Here is a 7,053-nt window from a genome sequence, read left to right as displayed (position 1 = left end):
TGTCATTGAAATATTCAATGAAAGTGAAAGTGTCAGTGACTCAGTTGTGTCCAACTCTTTGCGACCCCATGGACTGTAGCCACCAGACTCCTCTGTCCATGGGGATTCTCCAGGCAAGAATACTGGAGTGAGTTGCCATTCCCTTCTCTAGAGGATCTTCCCAATCCAGGGATTGAACCCACATTTGCAGACAGATTCTTTATATCTGAGCCACCAGGAGAGGCAGTATCAATTCCCAAATTTAAATCTAATGAAATATGTAGATATTAAAAGATAGTTGAAAAGTATTCACACTTTCCCCCTAGTAGTCTCTAATAATGGGATGTTTTACCTTACATTAAAAACTTGAATAAACAATTATTTGCCACCAAAGACAGATCACTCCCAAATGAATTGACATGAAACATTTATATTCACAACAACTGGAGTTGACTTATTGAAGATGACAATTATTAATTCTGGATTTTCAAAGTATAAACATGTTAGGTAGTTACAATAGGAAAAAGGAGTCCAGAATGATGGTGGCTAAAAGACAAGGAAGGGAAAAGCCCGCGAAAATAGAACAAAGGAAGGTCCAAGGACCGGAGTGAGGACCTCAGGTAAAACAAACAGCATTCCTGACTAGCCCACTTTACACAGGGCAGGCCCAGGGGGAGGAGAAAAAACATATAAAAAGAGGAGCCAAAATTGGGCCGGGGGGCCTCTCTTCTTTTTGCGTCTTTTGGGTTGGAATGCCCTCACAACTCCAGGATGTATGTTCCTTTACTTTCTAAATAAAACTGAGCAGTGATGTGAAGCTGTAATACTTGTCTGTTTGAGGGCTGAAATGCTGGTCCATCCGTCACTTCAAATTTTTGTTGCGACGAGACAGAATCCAGGAAATTACAAACTCCCCTGACAAACAGGTAAAGCTATGGCTATAGTAGTGGTAAAGTTGCTAGTTTTGTTGGATCTGTTAGCCTTAGAATGAACAATACTTTCAAGTGTCTCTGGAACTTTCATTACGTTTGATAAGATTCAGGAACTGTGTATTAATCTCTGAATCTCAACCCTTCTTTTAGGGTTTATCAGGGTGCCTATATTTGTTGAATGTTGGAAGGTAGAGAGCAAGGGAGCAAGGGAGAAAAGAGTTATGTTTCACAGCAGCCAAGAAATTGGTCTACTGCCCTGTGTAAACAAAGTTTGCTATTTGGCACTAAGGATTTTGATAAAATACTTCGTTTGGATTCTCTTTCTTATAGTGGTCTCCACTTAAGAGTTTATTAATGAGCTATGCCCATGGTCCTCATTAATTCATCAGCAGCTTCGTTACTGTCTTTAACTTCCTTTTAAGCCCCAGATCGTAGCTGCTGAGAACACCAATGGGAAAAGTTTAACAGCCAGCATAATATGCTAATCTCTTTTCAATAAGATTTTATTTTCTTTTACTCTAATAGTTGACTTATGTATGAGATTCACCCTATAATTTCATGATACCCCTTTTAGTGTCTGTATCCTAAAAAATTAAAATACATCTCTGTGAAATATAATTTATTTTTATTGGAAATATCAGTGCTCATATGTTTATCAGGTAAATGGTAGCTGGCTTATGTACTGCATGTTTGTATATTACCTAGTCTTAAGACCTCAAACTAAGAGTTTGACTCACTGATTCTCATAGTTTTTTTTTTCTTCATTTATTTTCATTAGTTGGTGGCTAATTACTTTACAATATTGTAGTGGTTTTTGTCATACATTGACATGAATCAGCCATGGATTTACATGTATTCCCCATCCCGATCCCCCCTCCCACCTCCCTCTCCACCCGATTCCTCTGGGTTGTCCCAGTGCACCAGGCCCGAGCACTTGTCTCATGCATCCAGCCTGGGCTGATGATCTGTTTTACCCTAGATAATATACATGTTCCGATGCTGTTCTCTCGATAGCCAGGACATGGAAGCAACCTAGATGCCCATCAGCAGACGAATGGATAAGGAAGTTATGGTACATATACACCATGGAATATTACTCAGCCATTAAAAAGAGTGCATTTGAATCAGTTCTAATGAGATGGATAAAACTGGAGCCCATTATACAGAGTGAAGTAAGCCAGAAAGATAAAGACCAATACAGTATACTAATGCATACATATGGAATTTAGAAAGATGGTAATGATAACCCTATATGATTCTCATAGATTTTATAGGTACAAGTAAGAGGAGACTGCCCTCCCTTTAGGATGTGGAAAAGGAATGCCTCAAGGCTACCTCTGCATTGAATCACCGCTTAAGTCCAGTTTGTCAAATAAATATTGATCACATTCCATTCCAGGCAACGTCTCTAGGTTTATAAAAATTAATAAAACACGACTTTTGTTTTCTCAGATCATATAATGATGGAGGAAGCCAAGTATATACATCATTTAATATAAACTTTCTAGCCTTCTGAGATATGTGTAGGATGATAGTGAAATCCTAAAGAGGGACATTCAAATCCGCTTGAAGAGGAGGTTAGGCCAGTGAAGAAATACTTAAAGGGATAATTCTTAATCTAGCAAAATATGAGTAGAAGGCAGTCAGGCTAAAAAAAAAAAAAAAAACGGAGAGTTTCATGGGGCAGCAGGGAGAGGAGGTGTAAAGTCACAGATCTGATTAAAATGAAGGTCACCGCTCAGTGGATGATATGGCAGTGAAAAAAGAATGCTTCCTGAAGAAAAGAGGCTTCCTGAATGAGGTAAAGGTTGATAGAAGTCTGGAAGCATAAGTATGAGTAAGCCCAATAAAGAATTGAGAAAGAATGTTTTCTAAGCAGAAAGAATAACATCCAAAGATTGTGTTCATAAGCTTGCTTGACGTCCATTTGCATGCCATCAGTGAAAATAAATTTAAGAATCAATGGTCCTTTTTTTCTCATTCTCTACATTGTTAAGTAGTCAGTGCATTGATTTCTACCTCTTTGAACTCTGAGAAAATCATACAAATATAAACATGAAATTACAAAACTGAAGAAAACGAAGTTTCTACTTCATTCAGACTCTCATTTTCTAGATGAAGAAATTGAAGAAGCTCCGAGGAGTCATATGACTTGTTCAAGGGTGAGCTGTTTTGTTATTTTCAGAGCCTCAGAAAAATCCAATACCCCCATATCAGCAGAAACTTAAAAACTGAAGTATTTTAGTATTGTTTCCCTCAATTCCAGCAGATTACCATTAGAGGCAGTAAAGTGTAGAGCTTAAAAGTGTCAGCTCTAGAGTTAAAATATTTGCTTTCACAATGTACACATTAAGTGACTTTAGGCAAGTGATATAATCTCTTTTTGTTTCAGATTTATCATCTATAAAATATGAGATAAAAATGCAAAATGCTTAGATCAGTGTCTAGCTAATAATAAGCACTCCACAAATGTGCTATTATTATCTGTCATTAGGCAATCAAGCATTAGCATACATGCAGAGATTGTGCTATGGGCACTCTTGAAATTGATTTGATTATCCAAATAATTTTAAAAATTTTGTTGTAATAACTGTCACATCACCAATTTTACCAAAACCTTTCTAATTTATGTTTTAGAACTGCCATGTACATAGAATCCAAATTATATGATTTTAAATTATTATCATTAATGGAAAATATTAAATTTTTATAAATTAAGCAATACAAAATACCTGTTAATGGACAGTCAAGTAAGAATTGGAAATCTATTAATTTCAAATGTGAAAAACATTCTTACTCTAAGCAAAATTGTCCATGAATCCATTTCTTATATGAGAATATAAGAATGGCTATATAACCTCGCATTCGATCACAATCTTATGTTCCAGTACCCCTACTATATAAAAACTACAACAGATTAAACCTGAAAGCAAAGAGTATAAAGTCCATACTTCATGGAATAAAAAGATTAGTACTGTCCTGCATGTCAGAAGGATGATGGCCTTTGCTCCTTTGGCAAAACCACTTTAAGGACATTTTTATTCTTAAAATGTTTTGGTCTAATACAAATTTCCTACCCAGTGGATATCAGACTTTTGCTGCAAGTCTTTTGGACATTAGATAGCTATTTATGTCATGAGATACCTCAATGCTTCCAAAGTCATTATATTCAGTGCTAATGAATTGAAACGTTTAGATCTATAGTGTGGTTCATAAATCAAGATAACATTTTATACACATTTATGCGATCTATCTTTATGCACAAAGAAATTAACTAAACAGAACTATTACCATCTTGGGGAAAATATGAATTTCTTTTGCAATTACAAAGATTTTTAAAAATAATTTTCTATGTTTGGAGAAATAAGTAAGTAATTTATAAAATGCAGAGGATATGATTTTAAAAATAGAGGTTTACAGTACATGACCTACAAATAAAACTGTTACCTAAAATATCCAATGAGGAGGCAGTCATATTTCATAAATCATAGAATGCTGGGTTTTCTTAACACAATGATATCATCAGTGTTACTGTATTATGGTATAAGTTTCTATATACTATTATGAGAAACATTTACTTTCTGCTATTTAAAAACTATAGTAGTAATAAATGTTCAAAGCTTACAAGTTTAGATTACATTCTTTAGGAAGCAGAATTCGACAACTCCTTTCTCTCCTTTTGGAAAAAGAAACATAAGGGAAACCAGATATTAAGAATCTGTTTTAAAAACATACTTTCAGATAAAAGCTAGAGTGTATTTTCTCTCTCCACACTGTTCTACTATGAGAACTACTATGTAAAACAAATTTTCAGGTAATCCATGGTTTACATTTATGACCTGATTTATTTTATGCTCACAATAACTCAGCAAGGAAGGCAAAGAGGCTATACAATTTAGAAAGGTATTCACTAAAGGTGGGATAGAATCCACCAGGGAAACAAAATGGTCCTGAGCTTTTCTTTGCTCGAAGTTTTATTCAATGTCCTTTTATGCTCATTCAATGTCCTTACTCATCTTCTCAGATTTTCTGTCTCTCTATGATTCAGTTTTGGTAGGATGTATGTCTCTGGGAATTTATCCATTTTATTTTCTAGGTTACCCAATTTGTGTGTAATTGTTTATAGCAGTTTCTTATGATCCTTAGTATTTATGAGGTATCAGTGTCATATCTCCTCTTCAACATCTGAGATTGAAACAAGAGATCTTCTTCCTAAGACTTGGTCAATCAAAACAAAAACAAAAACCAGCAGCAAACAAAAACTAAAGCCTGCATTCCTCAACCATTCGTATTAATTGAAGTTTTACTAAGTTCATTATATTTTAAAGATGTTTTAAGTGTGCATTTTCATATCAGAAGTCAGCCTTCAATTTCAAACATCTACTGACAGCTAATTTTCTATGCCTATTATTCATGATGTTTTTACTTTCTTTTGTATCACTTTATAATATCCTCCTGAAGCTATTCTGTCTCAAATTTTTAAGTTTAGACATGAAACTCCTTGACCAAAAGTGACTAAGTATTACATAGATTGTAAATATTGTCCTCACAGCAACTGGTTTCCTTGAAAGAATGGTATGCGTGAGTGTATAAGTGTGTGTTTCTGTGTATCTGTGCCTGTGTCCATGTGCATGTGTGTGTCTGTAAACATGATAGAGGGAAGAAAAGAAAGAGGGAGAGACTGAGAGGGAGAGAAATCACTAACTTTTATTGAGGAGAAAATTCAAGTAAGTTAAATAGGTGAGGTATACTAAAATTCAAGGAAGGAAGTAAACAGTAATTATTCATTCCTAGCTTAACCACACATATATATATATATACACACACACTAATGAGACTTCATTAAATTTTAATTTGAGGCTGGGTTTGGAAAAAAAATTTCTATAGTAAACAATAAATTTATTGACCTATTAAAAGTGTAGTTTATTTCAAGTATAACTGAATTCCTCATAAATGGAACAACTTTTGGAAAACAGTCTTCATTACACTTGATATAATCCAAAAAAAGTTAATCAATTTTTAAGGAGTGAAAATGTTTTTTTTCCCTGACCTTTTATTCCATTTCAAAACCATTATTTTGGGTTCTATTATTATTGTTGTTGTTGCTTTGAGTTGACTAAAGATGCTTTGGGGCTTCCCAGGTTGGCTCAGTGGTAAACATATTCCTGTTGATGAAAGAGACATAAATTCATTCCCTGGGGATCGCCAAGCAGGAGATGCACATTTGATCCCTGGGTCAGAAAGATCCCCTGGAGAAGGAAATGGCAACCCATTCCAGTATTCTTGCCTGGGTAATCCCATGGATAGAGGAGCCTGGCAGACTAGAGTCCATGGGGTCACTAAAGAGTTGGACGCGACTTAATGACTAAACAACAACAACAAAGATTCTTTTACAGCATTGTATTAAAGACAAAAGAACATTAACTTCCTTTCATTGGAAAATTAAAGTTATGCTTGCATTCAGGATTGTTTTATGGGAGCATTCTCTTACTTTAGCAAACATGTTTTGGTTTGTACCATTAACTGTGAGTCATTTGGATCTACAGAAAATGAATTGAATGCCTGTAACTTACATATTTATTTTCACTAAGGCCTCATCAGTAAGATGGAAAAACAATGCAGAAAAAACTCTAGCTCCTGGATTTCTTCTCCATCTTAGTAAATACAGCCATTTCAGTAATATTTTCCATTTTGGATGTACATCACCAAGAAGGTAATTTGTGGAAGATAATTTGTCGGATTTTGTGATTACCTATTTCTTGGACACATTTGATTTCCACCAAAGTCTCTCTCTCTGATTTTCTGGCTTTAAGATTTATTCTCAAATTCCTTTTGTATTTACAAATAACGTGCTTGACAGATATGTTACAAGGGTTGTTATACATGTAGTAGAGTGTTTAAAAAAATTACTCTTTGCTTATAAACCAATTTATTGTCCTTTGTGCAAAGTAACAAGCCATTCTGTCATGGATGAAAGATCTTGATTTGAGTGTTTACAGTGCACAACTCCTTCATGGCTGAAAGCTTCTAGTGATTTCAATCTTTCTGTCACCCATGCAAATCTCCTATCTACATACAGTTTGATTACAATAGATAAAGATTTATTTTCCAGTTATTAATTGCAATAGTTTCTTGATTAAAT

The sequence above is a fragment of the Cervus elaphus genome, chromosome X (assembly GCF_910594005.1).
Source record: "Cervus elaphus chromosome X, mCerEla1.1, whole genome shotgun sequence".
NCBI lineage: Eukaryota > Metazoa > Chordata > Mammalia > Artiodactyla > Cervidae > Cervus > Cervus elaphus.
Note: the sequence above shows the minus strand (reverse complement) of the source record.